General features: G+C 43.5%; 1 protein-coding gene and 1 long non-coding RNA gene across 3 annotated transcripts in view; one reads left to right on the forward strand and one right to left on the reverse strand.

Moving 5' to 3' along the window:
• LOC115213515 (beta-1,3-galactosyltransferase 1-like) overlaps window positions 1-4,874 on the reverse strand; it is a 71,346-nt gene extending 66,472 nt beyond the window's left edge. The window contains exon 1 of one of the 2 annotated variants that reach the window (XM_036503739.1): window positions 4,683-4,873. The gene's annotated coding sequence lies outside the window, so the exon portion shown is untranslated. Of the gene's footprint in view, window positions 1-4,682 lie in introns of both variants that reach the window. The other variant, XM_029782528.2, reaches the window with a different exon arrangement.
• A 13,994-nt stretch (window positions 4,875-18,868) lies between these two features.
• On the forward strand, window positions 18,869-21,433 carry LOC118763856. The gene is made up of 3 exons (XR_004999610.1): window positions 18,869-18,882; window positions 19,181-19,182; window positions 21,230-21,433. It is a non-coding gene; the product is annotated as an uncharacterized LOC118763856 (long non-coding RNA).
• Window positions 21,434-22,398: the final 965 nt, after the last annotated feature.

Genomic DNA, 22,398 nt, shown 5'->3' on the forward strand with positions numbered 1-22,398 from the left:
AAGAGAAGGTCACTGTCATTTGTCAATGAGGTAGTCCGCAATAGGGTGTCATAGAATTGGTCTTTTTGTCCTTCCGGTAGCCCTGGTTGAGGGGCATATGCCGAGATGATGGTAGCTGTCCTATGGTGAAGAACTAATCTAATTTTAATTACTCTGTCACTTACTCTGACTACCTCGATTACCTTACCTACCCATTTCTCCGCAAGAAGTATACCCATGCCCCCGACTCCGTCAGTGTTCCCTGCCCAGAAAATCTTGTACCTGTGTTCCTTGCCTGTGAGGAGCCTAGCAGAACCTCCCCTCCACCTTACTTCCTGGATACAGCATACATCCACACGTCTCCGTTCAAGCAGCTCTACAATCTCTCCAGACCTACCTTTCAATGTGCCAACATTGAGTGTGCCAACTCTGAGGGTTTGGGAGGTGTGGGCATCAGAGACACTGGGACGAGGGACAGCCGTGTCATGTACCTGAAAAGAAAGCTTGCATTTGGCAGATTTCATATGGAAACTCTCGACTACAACCTGCATACTTTTCACAATTTTTTGCGCTATATGTTCAGATAAACCCTTCATAGGTGCTAGTGTGGGGGGGGGGCAGTTTCCGGTATTTGGGTAGAAACTTCCGGTATTGGTGGTGGGAGGGTGGGCGACAAAATCGAAGCAACTAGTTTGAATACTATATTTGAGGGGGAGAAATAATTAATTAGATAAAAACTGAATGAAAGCCAGAGAGAGAATGAGTGAAAATAGATAAATAATAAAAAAATACGGTAGAGAAAGAAAATAGATAAATAATGAAAAAAATACGGTAGGAAACGAGGGGGCATATTTTCGAAGGAGAATGGGATAAACATCGAAGATGGCTCTGAAGGAAAATAAACTTTAAAAATGCAATGCATGTAGTCGCCATGTTTAGAGAAGAGAAACGAAGGGAGAACAGATCAAGCTATCCAAACAAAACGCTTAAAAATATGAAAAGAGCAGGATGAGATTTGACTTAACTGGCCATTTTTGGAAGTCTGTGTTTTCTCTGAAGGTGTAGCGAGTGAATGGGGTATTTCTTTATTATGATTATAAAAATCGATTACACAGAAGGACAAATACAGGACATACATACAAAAAAACATTTAAGAGATTCGATTAAAAATTTTCATTTACATTTGGATTATTCATTATAACATAAATGTCCTTTACATGACCAGTAGAACAAACAACAGTACATGAACTTATAATCTCACTGGAGTTTTTACACCCCGGCAATTTATGAGGCCCCGCAGCTTTTATTTCCTCTCCTTCCTCCATGGTCAAGCTGGGTTTCTGACACCCACCTTTTTTTCCACTTCCTTCCATCTCTTCTCATACACACCCCGTGGTAAGATCCTCTTTTCCAGCCCCATTTTGCTCTTCAGATGATATCTGAAGTAAGTGAGCAAGCCGGGGCCGGAGACAAAGGATCCTATCGCGGCTCCTTCCATTCTTGTTCTCCACATGCATTCTTTTACTACTGCAACCGTGCAGTGAAAACATGCCTCACCTTCCTTCGAGAGTCCAGTTGGCGGTATCATCTTAATCATAGACTCAGCCGACAGCTGTACTCGCCCCAGATGCGATAACACGTGTTCTGCGTAACTTATCAAGTCGGACAACTTCCGACAGTGAACAAAAGCGTGCTGGACGGTTTCATCGTCCAACTCGCACCTTGGACACGTCGGTGGCACTGAAACTCCGTGCCGCGATAACTTCTCGCGAACAGGTAAAGCATTCCTATAGCACTGCCAGGCCAGGGATCTTTGGAAATTATCCAAATACCCCGACCTGAAAGTTTTTTTAAACAGGTTGGTAAGCTGGTCTTCGTCAAACCCCAGAGCCCCTCCTAGGACGTCGTCGTTTTTTGCCTCTACCAGCTTTCTATAAAATACCGAGGTGGTATTTCCGCAGCCGGCCTTGCCCGCCTTGTGGATCAGCGTGAGTGCCTGTCGGCACTCCTTTTGCCATGGAGTCAGTTTCCATCTTTTGATGTAACCGGGTTTAAAATTCACTAAGGAGGCCGGTCTCGGGAAAAATCCCCCTGCCAGCGGACTCCACACCTTATCACCTTCCAGGTGGTGCCAGAGATGCCTTAGCCTCAACGCATGTCTGCGCATCATCAACCAAGGCATTCCTAACCCACCCTTTAACGGTTCCTGGCAGCAAACGGAGCGCCTCACAAGTGGCCTTCCTCCTTTCCACAAAAAGCGGAAAAGGATTCGCTCCAACTTGTTAAGCCATGAATCGGGGCAAGGGACAACGGTCAGGCGGTAGGTGATTAGAGATGCAATGAACATCTGCACCACCTCCGCCTTTCCTTTCAAGGACAGAAACCTTCCGGACCAGGTCCGTACTATGGCCTCCACCTTGCTTGTCACCTCACTCCAGTTCTTCTCCGTTTGGGAGTCTGGCCCAAACCAAACTCCCAGCAACTTAACAGGGCCATCCGTCCAGTGTCCCACGACACTGGACGATATCGACTTGCTCCTCCAGGTGCCGAGGCGCAAGCCAACCGATTTGTCCTTGTTAACCTTTGCTCCTGCCACCGCCTCGTATCCTCTGATAGCCTCCTCTACACAAGGTAGTTGGGCCTCTTTGGACACGATGAGGGTGACGTCATCCGCATAAGCAGTAACCGTCCTCCCACCTCCGATTTCATCCGAGTTACTCCCCAGCCTCTCCAACTTTCGCAGCAATGGCTCAAGAGCCAATACGTACAAAAGTGGTGACAAGGGGCACCCCTGACGCACTGAACACTCGATCGAAAACGGTTCCGTTAGGTAACCGTTTATCTGGACGGTGGACTTGATGCCGCTATACATAGCGGAGATCCACCCGCGAAATTCAGGGCCCAGCCCAGCCGCTTCGAGGACCGTCGCCAGGTACCCATGGTCTACCCTATCGAAGGCTTTACTTTGGTCTAAATGGACCATTACCCCGCCTTTGCCGGCTAATTTACCTACCCTATCTAAGGTGTAGCGTATAAGGTGAAGGTTGTCCTGGATCGACCTGCCTGGAATTGCACATGTCTGTGCTCTCCCTACAAGTTTCTCCACGACAACCGTCAACCTTTTTGCCAACACCTTGGCCAAAATCTTTAACTCTACATTAAGTAGAGTTATGGGCCTGTAGTTACTAATGTTATCCCCCTTGCTCGGGTCTTTCTGGATTAGCGTCACCACTCCCCGGCTTACAGAACTGGGAATTCTCCCATTCTGCTGCCAGTTCGTGTAGACGCCCGCCAGTATTCCCCCGAACAAGTCCGGCATACTTTGGTAAAACTCGTAGGGCAGACCATCCAACCCCGGCGACTTCTCCCCGGCGCATCCGGCCAGTATCTCCTTTATCTCCGCGGGAGTGATCGCTCCTTCACAGCACTCCACCTCACGCCCCGCGAGCTGCGGTCCGCCGGCTAGGAAGTCCTTTAAGGCTCTCCCCCGATCCAGCGGACCACCACCCCCGAACACGCGGGCGAAATGCTGGTGAAGAAACTTTTGCATCTCCTCCTGTCCATAGATCTTTTGTCCCTGTTCGTCAGTTAAAGATTTGATTGAGGCAAGCGAGTGAATGGGGATGGGATACGATCGCTGGCTGGCTTTTATAGGGGAATTAGGGAGGGGGACGGAAACACGAGAGAGAGAGAGAGAGAGAAAATCGAAGCAACTAGTTTGAATACTATATTTGAGGGGGAGAAATAATTAATTAGATAAAAACTGAATGAAAGCCAGAGAGAGAATGAGTGAAAATAGATAAATAATAAAAAAATACGGTAGAGAAAGAAAATAGATAAATAATGAAAAAAATACGGTAGGAAATGAGGGGGCATATTTTCGAAGGAGAATATATATATATTTATATATATATATGTATATATATATGTATATATATGTATATATATTTGTATATATATATATACATATAGGATGTTAGTTTAACATTCATCTCATTCATACCCAATAAATTGATTCACTGTATGTAAAAAATTCATATGAAATTAGTAGAAATAAACAATAAATAAAATATGTAGATATATCAAACCAACAAATGAACTGTTAACTTAAAAAGTATCTATTGTTTTATTATCTTCAACATTACATAATTCAATAATAGCCCATCTGATTAAAGTGTTTCTTGCATATGATTGATGCCGTCTACAAAATGCAGAGATCATAGCATATGTTAATTTCTTTAAATGACTTTTAGACATAGGAATAAACAGGGACTGTGTCAAAGAAACCATAGAAATGTTTCCTGATCCCAGTAGACAAAATGACAAATGTATGAAAAGTATATCAACAAGTGATCATTACAGTAATGTCTAATGAATAATATTAAAAGTAATGATGCAGCCTGAATAAGGATATTGTCTAATACACTATAGGCAGTATATAAGACATAGTATAAGATTCATAAACCAGTAAAAATGAATTTAAATTGGAAATTTCTTTTTTTTTATTTTGTTTTTTAGAGGGTAGAAAACTCTTTTGGAAACGAACACAATTTATCTGGATAAGGAGTAAAAAAAATGGCAGTCAATAAAGAAATCAATAAATAAATAAATGTTTGAAAGTAATCCCTCAAAGATGCTTTTCCCAACTCTAAAATCATTAAGCAAGCTTACATAGGTTTATAAAAATTAAATTGTATATTTACCTTGTTACTTAGTAGCTGTTGTCTTCCACGATTAAAATGCCTAGAAAATGATAGGGGTGAATAAACAGAGAAATATATCTCTTTATGTATATATATATACATGTATATATATATATATGGGTGGAGTCTTCGACTTGACCTGAGCATGGACTCAAACCCAAATGAAATGAAATATATAGCTACTTTTATGTGTATTGAATGTGAAAAGGAATTAGGTCAGTTAATGGGAGGAATGTGTAACTAAAATATACCTACTGAAATCAACGGTGCGTAAATTATTTATTCAGCAATCCGAGTTAACAGTTCCTTAGTAGATAAGGCAATTAGAAGCATGAAAACAGGGAAAGCCCCAGGCCCATCAGGAAAGAGAAGAAATTCTGGAAAAAGTGAAGAAATGTTGGATCTCCGCTATGTGAATCAAAATACGTGTCAGAAACATCTTGAAATACTACAGAAATTATGTTACGAAAATGATAATGTATACATACCTCTTTGAGTGGTCCATCGACAATGATGATAAAGAAATGAGTTGGATTTGAACTCAGAATATTGACTAACACAACTACATACTACAAGACTCAAAATATTCAGCCAAGTCACCACCCTTTAACTAGCAATAATAATAACATCAATAACACAACAGCCAAAGGATTTATTTGTTCTGAAAATAACAATCATAGTAAATAAATATGTTCTTTAATATTCACATTCATGTGCACAGTTAAACACACTTACATACAAACAGTCACGCATGCATAATACAGAACGGAACACATAAATGAAGGATGCATTACTTAGTATATATTACATCTAGAGAATTTTGATTAATAAGTCAAATATGCAAATTATAAAGATAATTAATTGCTTTACTAAACAGTGTTGTAAAGGTGAAAAAATAAATTTGGGAAAAAAATACACGCCAAAACTAATTAATAAAGGATAATTAGGGAAGGATTGACACAAAATAATTATTTTTTCTGTCTCTTTTTTTCTGATAAATGCATCTTAAGTGAGAAGAATTGCATATATCTGAACTATTTCAAAGAAAAGCATAAATTTAATCCAACATTTCTTCACTTTTTCCAGAATTTCTTCTCTTTATTATTTTTTTTTTTTGCGAAATATGTACAAAAATACGGAGTTTATGATTCATGTGTGTGTTCTTGATCCTCGTTTAGAACAAGTAGTTTTACACCAATTACACTATTTTTTCTTAGTTTAAAGGCCGTGGACTGAAGATGGAAATTTCCGAAGCCTCTCCCCCACTCCCCTTTCGCGAGCGCGCATTTTTTTCATGATAGTCGTTTAGAGCAAGTTGTTTTACACCTATTACGCTGTTTTTGTTTGTTTTTGTGCCCGGTTCAGACGCTTTCGGAAATTCCCGATATAAATTTTCCGAAGCTTCTCCCCCACCCCTCTTTCGCGAGTGCGAATTTTTTTTGTCATATTCGTTTAGAGCAAGTTGTTTTACACATATTACACTATTTTTTTTTTGTTTTGGTGCCCGGGTCAGCCCCTCAGACGCTTTCGGAACTTCCCGATGTGAATTTTCCGAGGCCTCTCCCCCACCCCCTTTCACGTGCGCGAATTTTTTTTTTCATATTCGTTCATAGGAAGTTGTTTTACACCTATTACACACATTTTTGTTTTGATTTTCTGATATGCGTAACGCCCTATATTAACTGGCAGCGGTAAACAATTAATCCGGAATTGTGCTTTTAAAACAAAACAGGAACACAACGAACGTGAAATTAGCAAACAAAACATCGCTACGCTTCGGACAACATAAACAAAGAATCCAAGATGGCGACCCCTGTCACTGTACAGATGAATCTGCATCCGATTATGAACTGGGATTCTAGTGATGTCGTTGAAGAATTTAAAAAATTCAAACAAAAAGCTCAACTAGCTTTCAAAAGTTTCCTGAAAGGCACAACTGACGATGAAAAGGTAAGTTACATCCTTTTATGGTCAGGTAATAAAGGAATAGACCTATACAATAGCTGGGATATGTCAGAATCAGACTGCAATGACCCAGATACACTTCTTGATAAATTTGAGAGGCACCTAGAGCCCAGGTCAAACCACAGAATTCAGAGATACGAATTCCAGGGCCTGAAACAAGCCCCACAAGAAACAATAGACAATTTCCTGTCAAGACTGAAAAATGTTGCAGAGAAATGCAAATTCAAAGACAGGGAGGAGAGAATTGTAGACCAATTAATATGGGGGTGTGCCCACAAAGAAGTGCAAAAATCCCTCATAGGTAAGGACGCTCTCCAGTTGGTAGAAGCAGTAGACACTGCAAGAGCATTTGAAGCCACTACCAAACAAATGGCCTCACTAAGCTTACAAGCAAGCCCACTAGATAGCAGTGTAGATACTGTATATAAGGACAGGACACAAACCCAAAACCAAAGAACATGCCGGTACTGTGGTACAGAGCATGAATTTAACGACCGGAAAAAATGTCCTGCATTCGGTACACACTGCAAAGGATGTGGAAAACTGAACCACTGGAAAAAAATGTGTAGGATAACAAAATCCCAGAGATACAAGCCCCAAGTTTCAAAGAGGAGCAGAAATAGAAGGGATATACATGCACAACAACAGGTACAAAGCACCTCAGAGGAGGAATTCTTAGCAATCGGCATAATAAATGTGCATGAGAAGGGAAAGGACGACCGAAGGAAAGAAGATGAGGCATACACGACGATAAAAATTCAAAAGAAGGCCGGAAGGAAAAGAACAAACATAGACTTAAGGCTGAAGATAGACACTGGGGCCCAGAGTGATATCTTGCCTGTCGGCTTATACAAGAAGATGTTCCCAGAAAATATGACAGAAGAGGATAGGGTCAGGAAAGGAATCCTCACACCAAGTGATGTGGTCCTCACTGCGTACGGAGGTACCAGAATCCCATAACTGGGGAAAACAACAATAAAGGGGACACACAAAGGGAAATCAATCGAGTGTACATTTTATGTGACAAGAACAGAAGGCCCAGCAATTCTTGGACTCGATACCTGCAGGAGGTTAAATATTGTGTCGGTCAATGCTGAAGTGAAAGCAGCTCCAAGCAGGATTAACAGTGATATGCCTATCAAAGACCGACCACCAATCACAAACAAAAAGGAGATGGAAGGACTAAGCAGAAAGGTCCACCACATTGTGAATGTGACAACAAATAAGAGCATGTACAAAGACATAGAAAAGTACAAAACCTCACAACAAAAGAAAGACAGAAAAGTACAAAACCTCACAACAAAAGGAGTAAATGTTATCTGGTGACATCCCAAGAAGGCCATGGCAAACTATTGGAGTAGATCTATTCACAGAAGGCCAAGAATGGTATTTAATAATGGCCTGCTACTACTCCAAATTTCCAATTGTGAGAAAAGTGAAAGACCTGACAGCCAAAACAATCACTACAGTGGCCCGAGGACTCCTAGCAGAGCAAGGAATACCAGAGCAGATCATATGTGACAATGGAACCCAGTTCACGTCACAAGAATTCAAAAAGCTAGCTGATGAATATGGGTTCAATATTAAAACTTCATCTCCACACTGCCCCAAAGGTCATGGGTTTATAGAAAGACAGGTGCAGACAGTGAAGAGAACACTAGTCAAATGCCGGAAGACTAGGGAAGACCCACACCTGGCACTTATGTCCCTACGAGCGACTCCACTGAGAGCTAATATGAAATCCCCAGCAGAATTGCTGAATGGCAGGAAGTATAAAACTACCCTGCCAACTAAGATCCAACCTCCTATTGACCAGAAAGAAACAAGGGCAAAGCTAGCAGCCACTCAAGAATGAGCACAGAGGCATCACAACAAACATGCACAATATTTACCTGAGATGCTTGGAGGATAACATGTGCATACTCAAGATCCCATAACTAAAACATGGATCCCAGCAAAGGTTGTCAGTAGAGCTGAAACTCCAAGATCAAATATAATAGAAACAGAATCTGGTAGGCAGCTGAGACGCAACAGGGCCCACATCCGCCCAACACCAGAGCTACCTAGGAAAACGTGTACAACACACCTCAGACACCGGTGCGAAGCAGAAGATCCACCAGATGGAGAAAGAACATTCTGCCACCGGTTCGATACCGCTAAAGAAAAAGAAAAGACATGATGACAATCCATAGAGCAAGGGAGACTACTCATAGTTGTCTTCACTGCCAAGAGACCCCTTTTTTTTTTCAAGAAGAAGGGATGTTACACATTCATATCTGTGTGTTTGCGAATGCCAAACTACTCCATACTCTTGGCACTATTTGTTAGTGAACAATACAAACTGTGTGTTAAGTAAACAATGTATCACTACACGGTGATGTGTCGTCCATGTAAGTAACGTCAATAAACATGATAAACATAACAATGGCTTTCAACTGGTTGTCTTTCCTGATACAACAAACTACACGCATAACAGTTGGCTATAGCTTAGTCACCCGTATAGTTAACCAGGTGATACACGAAGGAGTCATACCCAATGACTGGTGTAGCAGCATAATAGTCAACTAAGAGTTAGCTTAGATGATATGCAGTTTGGGTTTGTGCCAGGGAAAAGTACTACTGATGCTATATTCCTGGTAAGACAGCTGCAGGAGAAATACCTAGCCAAAGATAAGCCCTTGTACCTGGCTTTTGTTGACTTGGAGAAAGCCTTTGACAGGGTCCCCCGATCCCTTATCTGGTGGTCAATGAGGAAACTAGGGATAGATGAATGGTTAGTGAGAGCTGTGCGAGCCATGTACAGAGACACTGCTAGTAAGGTGAGGGTTGGCAACGAGTACAGTGAAGAATTCCGGATAGAGGTTGGGGTCCACCAAGGTTCAGTCCTCAGTCCCCTCCTATTTATCATAGTTCTCCAGGCAATAACGGAGGAATTCAAGACAGGATGCCCCTGGGAGCTCCTCTATGCTGATGACCTTGCTCTAATTGCTGAGTCACTATCAGAACTGGAGGAGAAGTTTCAGGTGTGGAAACAAGAATTAGAATCGAAGGGCCTTAGAATCAACCTAGCCAAAACCAAAGTCCTAATAAGTAGGAAGGTGGACCAATCGCAAACGACTTCAGGTGTAGGTAGAAACTCTATAAGGTGCACCAAGTGTAAGCTATGGACACATAAGAGGTGCAGCAATGTCAAAGGAAGGCTAACTAGGAAAATAATTTTTGTCTGTGGCAGATGCTCAGGAGCAATAAACACTGGAAATGTGCAGAGACCAACTTCTACCACGTTCCAGGGAGACAAACTAGAAGTAGTTGATAGCTTCCGCTACCTAGGAGACCAAGTCAGTAGCGGGGTTGGGTGTGCTGAAAGTGTAACTGTTAGAGTAAGAATAGCCTGGGCAAAGTTTAGAGAGCTCTTACCTCTGCTGGTGACAAAAGGCCTCTCGCTCAGAGTAAAAGGCAGACTGTATGATGCATGTGTACGTACAGCCATGCTACATGGTAGTGAAGCATGGGTCGTGACTGCTGAGGATATGCGTAAGCTCGCAAGAAATGAAGCCAGTATGCTCCGATGGATGTGTAATGTCAGTGTTCATAATCGTCAGAGTGTAAGTACCTTGAGAGAAAAGTTGAACATAAGAAGCGTCAGTTGTGGTGTGCAAGAGAGACGGCTGCGGTGGTATGGTCATGTGACGAGAATGGCTGAAGATAGTTGTGTGCAAAAGTGCTACACCCTAGCAGTTGAGGGAACCTGTGGAAGAGGTAGACCCAGGAAAACCTGGGACGAGGTGGTGAAGCACGACCTTCGAACTTTAGGTCTCACCAGGGAAATGACTAGAGACCGAGACCTATGGAAGTATGCTGTGTGTGAGAAGACCCGGCAAGACTAGTCAGGCCATAACCCGTGGCCCCTACCTGGGACGTAGTCAGTCCACCTGTGCATAACTTCCTTCTTGTGACACTTGGGAAGACCTGTTGAGGCAAGTGAAAATCAAAACAAATCAAAATAGATGAACATAAATGGAATTTGGATCTTTGTGGTACCAGTGCCAGTGGCACACAAGAAAACCATCCGAACGTGGCCGTAGCCAGTACCGCATCGACTGGCCTCCGTGCTGTGGGCACATAACAAACACCATCTGATCATGGCCGTTCGCCAGCCTCATCTGGCACCTGTGTCGGTGGCACAAAAAAACACCATCCGAAGACCCGACAAGACTAGTCAGGCCATAACCCGTGGTCCCTACCTGGGACGTAGTCAGTCCACCTGTGCATAACTTCCTTCTTGTGACACTTGTGAAGACCTGTTGAGGCAAGTGAAAATCAAAACAAATCAAAATAGATGAACATCAATGGAATTTGTATCTTTGTGGTACCAGTGCCGGTGGCACAAGAAAACCATCCGAACGTGGCCGTAGCCAGTACCGCATCGACTGGCCTCCGTGCTGTGGGCACGTAACAAACACCATCCGATCGTGGCCGTTCGCCAGCCTCATCTGGCACTTATGTCGGTGGCACATAAAAACACCATCCGAAGACACGGCAAGACTAGTCAGGCCATAACCCGTGACCCCTACCTGGGACGTAGTCAGTCCACCTGTGCATGCCTTCCTTCTTGTGACACTTGTGAAGACCTGTTGAGGCAAGTGAAAATCAAAACAAATCAAAATAGATGAACATCAATGGAATTTGTATCGTTGTGGTACCAGTGCCGGTGGCACACAAGAAAACCATCCGAACGTGGCCGTAGCCAGTACCGCATCGACTGGCCTTCATGCTGTGGGCACATAACAAGCACCATCCGATCGTGGCCGTTCGCCAGCTTCATCTGGCACCTGCGTCGGTGGCACATAAAAACACCATCCGAAGACCCGGCAAGACTAGTCAGGCCATAACCCGTGGCCCCTACCTGGGACGTAGTCAGTCCACCTGTGCATACCTTCCTTCTTGTGACACTTGTGAAGACCTGTTGATGCAAGTGAAAATCAAATCAAATCAAAACAAATCAAAAGAGATGAACATCAATGGAATTTGTATCTTTGTGGTACCAGTGCCGGTGGCACACAAGAAAACCATCCGAACGTGGCCGTAGCCAGTACCGCATCGACTGGCCTCCGTGCTGTGGGCACGTAACAAACACCATCCGATCGTGGCCGTTCGCCAGCCTCATCTGGCACCTGTGTCGGTGGCACATAAAAACACCATCCGAGCGTGGCCGTCTGCCAGCCTCGTCTGGCACCTGTGTCGGTGGCACATAAAATCACCCACCACACTCTCGGAGTGGTTGGCATTAGGAAGGGCATCCAGCTGTAGAAACACTGCCAGATCTGACTGGCCTGGTGCAGCCTTCGGGCTCCCCAGACCCCAGTTGAACCGTCCAACCCATGCTAGCATGGAAAGAGGACGTTAAATGATGATGATGATGATGATGATTTGTAATTTTACACTTCATAAAGGAAAACTATATTCTAGACAAGAACAACTGGATATACTTCAAAAATGTGTTTATTATGAATAATCTAAAGATTGAGATTTTTTTTTAGTATAATATTAATGACAAATTTCCATTTTTTTTTATTGTAATAATCATATACTTACTTTTAAAAAAAATTGTTGCTATATTGTTTCTTGACAAATTCTTACTGTTATGATGTTTTATTTGATTGGGTGAGTTGAAGATTGAGAACATTGCTTTGTTTAATTTCTAGGTCAGTGCGCACTTTTAGGGTTAGATATATAAAGGGAGATGTTAATATTAGCTGTGTAGCGTGGCAGTTTCAGCAATTGTGAAAAATGACTGTAGCGAGTGCTAATATCTTCACTGTGTGAAAGGCAAGGCAGGAATGATCTCGTTTGAGGTTACAACCATCTTTGGTCAACCTGTCCTTGTTCTAAACACTAACTTGATTGGCTGACAGGACACGAGTGGTCTCTACGTGTTTCGCGCCACTGGGTGACATGTGACACGAGGGTTCCTACGAAGTCCGCGCCACTGATTGACACGTGACGCTAATTGTCTCGACTTATTTCGCGCCATAATTGCGAATCAGCCAATCAAGACTTTCGGTTAAAATTCCATTTTCTGGGGTTCGGTGAGCCAACCAAACAGTATATAAGCAGGATTTCACAGACACTTGGGTCTTGGTTTCCAGTTCTTCTTTGTTGAGAACAGGCTGTTCTTGTATTCTTGTTCTTCGCTTGTTACCATGACGTACTGACCATTGGACTACCCAACTGCTGACTTTTTCATCATCGTTCGACAGCCAGTGGCTGCAGAAACCTAACAGGTAGGCAGCACTGTACAACTTCCACCCCCACCTGTGCGAGGAGCCAAATAATGGCAAACTCAGAGAGAGAAATAGCAGAATCTGAAATCTGTGAGCCAAAACCATCTTCAGACATGGAGTCGGACACGGAAAAAAGAAAACCAGTAGCAAGAAGGATAATAGCAGTACCAAGCCTCGAGGCAGGTGCCGTGAAAGAAACACTAAACTTTGCAGCAGCGGCTGGAGGCAAAAAGAAGGAGATATGCCTAGAAAATTCGGACGCCCTAGAGCAGTACATCACAAGGTCCGGATCAGAGACCAAAATGATACAACCCAGGGAGACACAGGAGGACGTCGAACGGAGAACTGTGATCTTCAAGACATACAATGTCAAAGAAAGAAAAATTGGGTTCTCCACTGAAAACCAAGTAGAGAAGTGCCTCGGTCCTGTATGGGATAAAATAAAATTTATTTCCAGAGGGAAAAAATTTTCCACGGTCGAAGTGAGGTTCGGCACAGTGGAAGAAGCTAGACTCCACTCAGTGGAACCTCTGAAGTCGGATGAGATTTTCCTCCTGCCTATATACATGGGCAGAAGGACCACAAAAGTTACAATCACAAGAATCCCCCCCCCCCCCGAAATAGAGCCCGAGAGACTGGTGGCAGCCGTAACCTCGGGCCTCAGGGGAAAAATAAATATAATCAGCGCGGTGGTGGAAGAAGCAAAATTCTGGGTCGGCCAGAAAGTGACTGTCACACTGCAGGCCGAACCAGCCACCTTAGATGAGTTCACCGAGGTGATAGATATCAGTGACAACCGTCTACCAGTCATGGTGGAAGGTCGCCAACCCAGGTGTTTCCTATGCGGAAAAAAGGGACACATCAGGAAAAACTGTGAACCAGCAGGAATAGGCAAAACAGTAAAGCCCTCAACCTCTGCCGAAACCTCTGCTACCCCAGCAACAGTAGAACCAACAACGTCAACATCAGAAGAATAAGAAGGGGAGGGATGGACAGCCGCTGCCTCAAAAAGAAAGCACAGGAATCCATCCCCGGAAAAAGGCAAAACCGAAGGAAGAAAGCGGGACATCAAAAAAGCAAAAAAGACCGGAGAACAACAACAACGCTTACGTCGCGATCCGGACAGTTGACAGTGAAGTGATGCGGCGTGTAGAAACACAACACATACAAGAGATAGAGGTGGAAGACCAGCTAAAAAAGGATCTAATAAAGATCTATAAAATAAATCACAAAGCCTACAATGTGCTGGCGAACAATTTCAGGAAGGATGTGGGCCCTCTGCGGATGGAGGTCTCGAGCCACCTGTACGAGGGCCTGATCCAGCCGAACCCACGAGACCCGGCCAAGGAGGAGGCGGTTACCCCCCGCCCGGACTCAGAAGGAGCAAGGTAAGTGATTTATGGCTGTTCAAGTAGGTTGTATAAATGTACGTGGCCTGATGACGAACTGGAAACAAGGACGTTTTCTAAATGACATCAGGTCACACAATTTAGATATTGTTGTAGCTACTGAAACTCGGTTGAAAGGACCAAGAGATCTACTCCCGCTCCTAAATGGCTATGAGAAATATATCTCTCCATGCCGGCAGGGGGGCGGAAGTGGGGTGTTGGTCCTGCTTAAAAGGAATAGAGTTTCGGAGAAAAAGGTGATTTTTGTTGACCCAGAGGGCAGACTGGTCGTTCTGGATCTGACATTCAGTTGTGGTAAGGAGGTCAGGCTAGTAGCGGTGTACGCACCCCAAACACAACAGACTGATTTCTTCCGAGGCCTGGAGAAATTTCTAGGGACGTCAAAATCAATAGTGATGCTAGGGGACTTTAACGCTATCGTCGATGCGCGTGTCGATAGCGGTGGCTCCAAAAACAATAGGACACCTAACAGTGGCTTCCGGGATCTGCTGAGTCGTTTCCAGCTAGTAGATCCATACAGACTGGAATTCCCGAACGCTCCACTGTGGACGTGGTCAAATAGCGACGGGTCTTCCAAATCTTATATAAATAGAATTCTCGTTAGGAAAGTAGACAAAGATATAGTTAGGTGTCCACTGTTCCACTTGGTCAGCTACAGCGACCACAAGATGGTCACGAGTGAGCTGTACTTAGATAGCATATGTAGAAGAGGATCCGGTTACTGGAAACTCAATAAATCCCTACTGGTGATGGAGGAGTACAGAAACCGGATTAGGTTACTAATCCAGAGGGCGTTAACCGGTTCCATTCTCAACAATAAATGGTGGTTAGCGCTCAAGAGAGCCATAAAATACGAGTCCATCAGATATAGCATAGGACTAGGAAAGAAAAGGCGTAAGAAAGAAGAGGGACTAGCTAAAGCTCTAGAAGAAGCCATAAGGTCTGGCGATGGGACCCTGGTGAAAGCGAAGAGACTGGAATTGAACCAGCACCTCGAAGCCAAACACATGGGTTGTATTGTCAAGGCTAGAATCCGCGCAATGGGAAGCGAGGGTACTAAGGCCGCTAGATGGGCACGAGTTGTGGAGGCTCAACACGGAAATGATTCCACAATTAAGTCTGTGACGAACGAGAAGGATGATGTGGTAAGCGAACCAGAGGAGATGTGTCGGACCTTTCAGGAGCACTTCGCCCACCTTTTCGGGGGCGGGGGTGGTCCGGATGAGAGGGTAGACCTCACGGGCTTCCTCACCGGATTGCCGCGCCTCTCGGAGTGGGGGGCGGAGTACTGTGAAGGGTCAATCACGCTTGAGGAAATTACGGAGGCCATAGCTGACTGTGGCAGAGGTAAGGCACCGGGACTCGATGGTTTACCCTACGAATTATATAGAAGTATGCCAGACTTGTTCGGGCCAATACTGGCCAGCGTCTTCGTGAACTGGAATCAGAATGGGAGGATCCCCAGATCTGTACGCCGGGGAGTGGTGACGCTGATCAGGAAAGACCCGGGCAAGGGGGACAGAATAGATAATTTTAGGCCCATCACCCTGCTAAACGCAGAGGTGAAGATTTTGGGCAAGGTTTTGGCGAAAAGGTTGACGCATGTCGCGAAAGATCTGATCGGGGAGGCACAAACCTGTGCAGTCCCCAGAAGAACTATTCAGGACAATCTTCACTTCATACATTACACCATAGAAGGGTTTGAGAATAACACTGGCAAGAGTGGGGCATTGGTCCACTTAGACCAGAGTAAAGCATTCGATAGGGTGAACCATCATTACCTGGTGTCTGTGCTCGCACAGTTCGGGCTGGGTGCCGGCTTCCTCGGGTGGATCACACAGTTATACGACAACATCGACTCGATCGTACGGGTGAATGGTCTGCATTCCAGGTCATTTCACATCAAACAGTCAGTTCATCAAGGGTGTCCGCTCTCCCCGCTTTTTTATGTGATGGCCCTCGAGCCATTACTGCGAAAGCTGAGCGTCATCCCGACGAACCCAGGAGGTGGAGTTTCTGTTACTGCGTATGCGGACGATATCACCATCATCGTGACCAAGGTGGAACTCCTACAGAATGTAGGAAACACCATCAAGGAGTACGAGGCGGTGACAGGAGCAAAAATTAACCGGGAAAAGTCAGTCGGCTTGCAACTCGGCACCTGGGTTGGCAAGCCGATGCCTTCGAACAGCATCGTGGGATGCTGGACGGAGGGTCCGGTTAAATTGCTAGGGGTCTGGTTTGGTCCAGGCCTCCAGATAGAAAAGAACTGGTCTGAGGTCACGAGCAAGGTGGCTCATGTGGTCAAGACTTGGTCTTGGCGGTGGCTATCCTTGAAAGGAAGGGCGGAGGTGGCTAATGTTTTCATAGCATCAGTCATCATATACCGCCTAACCGTCGTCCCCTGTCCGGATTCGTGGGTGAACAAGTTGGAGAGGCAAATCTTTCGCTTTTTGTGGAAAGGCTCCAATCCTCTTGTGAGACGTTCTATCTGTTGTCAAAAACCGTTAAAGGGTGGGTTAGGGATGCCTTGGCTGTTGATGCGCAGACATGCGCTGAGGTTAAGGCATCTTTGGCTCTACCTGGAAGGTGAACGGGTGTGGTCCCCGCTCGCAAAACAGACGTTCCCCAGCTTTGCCAGTTTTGGTGGTAGAGAAACCTGGTTTCGTCGCAGACTAAGATCAAGTATGTGGTATTCGGAGTGCCGGAAGGCTCTCGTACGCTTCCGCAACTCGGGCAATGCCGGTGGCTTTGGTACAACCGCAGCGTTCTATAGCAGGTTGGTAGAGGCCGGAAATGACGATACCCTGGGAAGGACCCTGGGTCTCAATGGTAATCAGTTGGACAGCCTGTTCCAAAGGACATTCAGACCGGGGACGCTGGATAACTTCCAGAAATCCCTGGCCTGGCAGTGTTACAGAAGAGCCTTACCCGTTCGAGATAAACTCACAAGGCATGGTCACGGTGGACCTTCGGTCTGCCCAAGATGCGGACAGGATGTGGAAACAGTCCTGCACGCCATTGTTAAATGCCCGGAGATTTCGGAAGTGTGGGTTTATGCCGAACACCTGTTGTCGGACGAGGGAAGAGTACAGCTGTCGTCTGAGTCAATCCTTAAAATTGACCCACCTGGTTTCATGATGAACGAAGGTAAGCATTGCTTTCTCGTGATAGTAGCAGTTGCGAAAGAGGTTATATGGAAGACTAGAGTGAAAGGTATAATGTCAGACACCATGATCTCTGGCACCGCCCTAACGAACTTCTTCAGGTCCCATCTGAAGAGGAAGGTGGAGCTAGAGAAAAGGTGTCTGACAAAGTCTATATTCAAGAAAAGATGGATGCATGTAGCACGGATGCTGGGTGTGAAAGGCCCTGCATGAACACGCCATGATCACCTACCAAAAGTTCCAGCTGAAATGACAGGGCTCGTGGGGTCGGCTACCCTGTTCTTTTAACTTCATTTGTCTCTTTTTCTTGTTTGTTCTTATTCGATTTCATTATAACTCCATTGTAAATAACCCATCCGATTTCATTGTAAAAAGTTCCATGTTTTGACCCCAAATCATTGTATTGTCCCCATCTGTGTTAATCCTTATGGATAATAAAGAAATTCTTGGTTTCCAGTTCTTCTAAGAGCTAACTTAGACCCCTGCGGCTCAACTTACAGATATGCGATTGTCTCTGCTACTACCTGTTGCTACGCTAATCTATACAACTACTGAAAGCCTCTCGAGTAGATCCAGCATCTTGTCCTATGAACGGTAAACTAAATGCCATTGTTAATTCTATGTTCAGTACCTTTGGGTATGCTTCACGCCACCCGAACACACAGACACAAAACGTGCTAACGCTTACGAACTCTTAAAATCCACATGATTATAAAATATGTAAAATAAATAATATTTATCTACCAACAGAAGACTTGTGTCAATTCACTTATGTCCTATCGTCGTTATATGTATTTTATGGCTTTTGAATAATTCGTTAAGAGTAGAACCGCGTGCAATCGTATTTCCTACACGATACGACCAAGTGTGATCCTATTTCTTACAGCTGATTTCTAATGATATTAATGTTATTTGTTTTGTCTATGAATTTAGGGTTAGGGTTTTTATTCCTTTTGTGCCAGGCAGAAGCACCACTGATGTTATATTTCTGGTAAGGCAACTGAAGGAGAAATATCTAGCCAAAAATAAACCTCTGTACTTGGCTTTTGTTGACTTGGAGAAAGCCTTTGACAGGGTCCTCCTATCTCTTATCTGGTGGCTAATGCGGAAACTAGGGATAAATGAGTGGTAGGTAAGAGCTGTACAAGCTCCATACAGGGATGCTGTCAGTAAGATGAGGGTTGGCAATGAGTATAGTGAAGAATTCCGGGTAGAAGTAGGGGTTCACCAAGTATCAGTCCTCAGCCCCTTCTTATTCATTATAGTCCTCCAGGCAATAACAATTCAAGACAAGCTGCCCCTGGGAGCTCCTATATGCTGATGACCTTACTCTAATAGTCGAGTCACTACCAGGACTAAAGACAAAGTTTAGGGTGTGGAAGCAAGGTCTAGAATTGAAGGATCTTAGGGTTAACCTAGTAAAAACCAATGTCTTAGTAAGTAGGAAGGCTGTCAAATCACAAATCCCTTCAAGTAGATGGCTCTACTTGATCTGTAGGTAAGGCGTGGATAGAGACTCCATAAGATGTACCCGGTGTAAGCTATAGACACATAAGAGGTGCAGCTATATCAAAGGAAGGTTAACTGGGAAGATAGTTTTTGTGTGTGGCAAATGCTCAGCGGTAATAAACACTGAAGATGTACAGAAAACTGATGCCAGGGGGAAAAACTAGAAGTAGTTAATAGTTTCCGCTTCCTAGGTGACCAAGCCTGTAGTGTGGGTAGTTGCTCTGAGAGTGTAGTGGCTCGAATAAGAATAGCTCCTACCTCTGCTGGCAACTAAGGGCCTCTTGCTCAGGATGAAAGTAGACTGTATGATGCATGTGTGCGAACTGCCATGCTGCACAACAGTGAAACATAGACCATGACTGCTGAGGACATGTATAAACTTGAAAGCTATGAAGCTAGTATGATATGCTGAATGTGTAATGTCAGTGTGCATACATGACAGGGTGTAAGCACTCAGAGAGAAAAGATGGACATAAGAAGCATCAAATGTGTTGTGTATGAGAGACGACTGTGCTAGTACGGTCATGTGTTATGTATGGATGAGGACAGCTGTGTAAGGAAGTGCCACTCCCTAACTGTGGAAGAGGTAGACCCAGGAAGACATGGGATGAGGTGGTGAAGCATGACCTTTGAACATTGGGCTTCACAGAGGCAATGACAGGAGACCGAGACCTTTGGAGATAATCCATGATTGAGAAAACCCAGCAACTAAAGTGAGATCACAGTCATGACTGATACCAGTGTTGCATGTCTGGCCATTTAAGAGTACCCCTGATGTGTCAGGCAATATGATATACTTGAGAAGGCCTGTTGAGTCAAGTAAAGCCAAAATCGTTGCAATGGCCAGTACCCCCTGACTGGCTTCTATTCCAGTGACATGTAAAATGCCTCATCCGAACGTGGTCGATGCCAGTGCTGTCTGACTGGCTCCAGTTCCGGTGGCACATAAAAGGTACCATCTGAATGTGGATGATGCCAGTACCCCTTGGCTGGCTCTTGTGCCAGTGGCACATAAAAAGCTTTATCTGATTATGATTGATGCCAGGATCACCTGAGTGGCTCTCATGCCGGTGGCACGTAAAAAGTACCATCAAAACATGGATGATACCAGTATTCCCTGACTGCCTCCCATGCTGGTGGCATGTAAAAAGCACCATCCAAACATGGCCAATGCCAGTACACTCTGACTGGCTCCCGTGCCGGTGACATGTAAAAAACACTATCCGAATGTGATCGATGCCAGGCCCTACTGACTGGATCCTGTGCTGGTGTCACATAAAAAGTACCCACTACACTCTCGGAGTGGTTGGCATTAGGAAGGGCATCCAGCTGTAGAAACCATGCCAGATCAGTTTGGATCCTGGTGCAGCCGCTAGCTCTCCAAACCTCAGTCAAACCGTCCAACCCATGCCAGCATGGAAAACGGACGTTAAACGATGATGAAGACAAAGATGATGATGATTTATTAGATTAATTTAAGGATGAGATGGCTTAGGGTTGGTTTCATTTTTAATTATTTATTATCAGAATAATAAGTCATTGTGAGCTCGAATATTAACACTATTGATAAATTAAGTTGGAGATTGTTTAATTTTAGCTGGTATTAGGATTATGGCATTATTAGAGCATTTGAATTTATTTATGCATTTGATATTTTTGGTTTTTCAATATTTGTACAGTTATTGTGGTTATAAATAAGAGGGCTCAAATTCTGTTTAGAAGTTGGTTGCCCCAACCCCTATATCTCTTTACTGCATTTATGTACTTTAGTTATGGCTTGTTATGATTCAGTTTTATTATTGTTTAATTGAATTAGAATATTTTTGTAATTTTATAATCTTTATTTCTATCATAACTACTTTTATATCAGGAGTTTGTATGATTTTTCAATAATATAAAGAAGATTATTGCATTGTCTAATTTTATTTGATTGGGTGAGTTGTAGATTTAGCACATTGGTTTGTTTAATTTCTAGGTCAGTGTGTATTTTTAGGGTTAGATATATAAAGAGGTATAATGATTATTTCTTTATTGTTTTGTATATTTCTTTATTAAGAGGTATAATGATATCATTAAGAAAGAAAGAGCCTATATTCGCTTTATTTCATTTATATACTCATGCTATATTTAAAGGTTTATCATTTTTATGTGGCAGGAAATACTATCCATTGCTATAGTGGGGTTCAAGATATTTGAGATGTTAAAGGAATTAGATATAATTTACCTTTTACTAATATTGTTCTTAACATTTCAAATATAGCATTATGTGGGTTTCCTTTTTTTAGCTGGATTCTATTCAAAATATTTTATTATTGAGGTTTTATCAAGTAAGAATATAAAGTTATTGATGGGGTTAATTGATAAATTTGGAGTGTGTTTAACTATGTTATATCTAATGCGAATATCTATTTATATTGTGTAGGGGTGGGGATGTAAAAGGGTCAAAAGTGTAAAAATCCCATGGGGTTGTACTTAGAAAGTTATCCTCTGAGGCACAAGTCCAGGCAAGGTTGTTTATGGAAGACTAGCAATTACCCATGCATACCAGCCTATCCTCTCCACACCACTGATATTATCCAAGGGAAAGGCAAAGACTGATATAGCTTGGCACCATTGACATCACAACTCATTTCTACAACTGAGTGAACTGGAGCAATGTGAAATAAAGTGTCTTGCTCAAGAACACAACTCACAGTCCGGTCCAGAAATTGAATTCACTACCTCATGATTGTGAGCCTGACACTCTAACCACTAAGCCATGTAAAGAGTATAGTTTATTAAAATATAGATGATGATGATTTATTTGTCGCTTTTTAGCCCCAGGAGATCATCGTCTCCAGCTGGCTTTAGACACACTTTCTGTGCCCTTGAAGTATTTGCAAAGGGAGGCCATCCCTTCCCCGTAAGCCTGAGTGATACGCACGGACCGGTTTCGAGATTATTGTCTCTTATCAATGGGCGGTAACCACCAGGTCACGATGAAAGACAAGGCCTGCTTTGCAAATATATAAGAGTTTTTCTAGTGACGTCTGCCACTGATTTCGAAAAACTGACTGTAAGCATTATTAAATCTCAGAGCGAGATGTAAACAGTAACCGCTCGACATTGTCGAGCGGTTACTGTTTACATCTCGCTCTGAGATTTAATAATGATTTATTTGTCATTATATCAATATTAATTTTGTGTATTGGAGCATTGTTTTGGAGATTTGTGTTACAAAATATGGTGATTTGTTTTAATGAAGTTATTGTTTTGCCTATAATATATAAAATACTTGTGACTATATTATCGATATTTTCTTTATTGCTGTCATTTAGGAAGTGAATAAAAGAAATGGGAGAAATTATAAGTAGATTAATATATTGGTGAAATAGAAAGCTAT

The sequence above is a fragment of the Octopus sinensis genome, linkage group LG6 (genome assembly GCF_006345805.1).
Source record: "Octopus sinensis linkage group LG6, ASM634580v1, whole genome shotgun sequence".
Taxonomy (NCBI): Eukaryota; Metazoa; Mollusca; class Cephalopoda; order Octopoda; family Octopodidae; genus Octopus; species Octopus sinensis.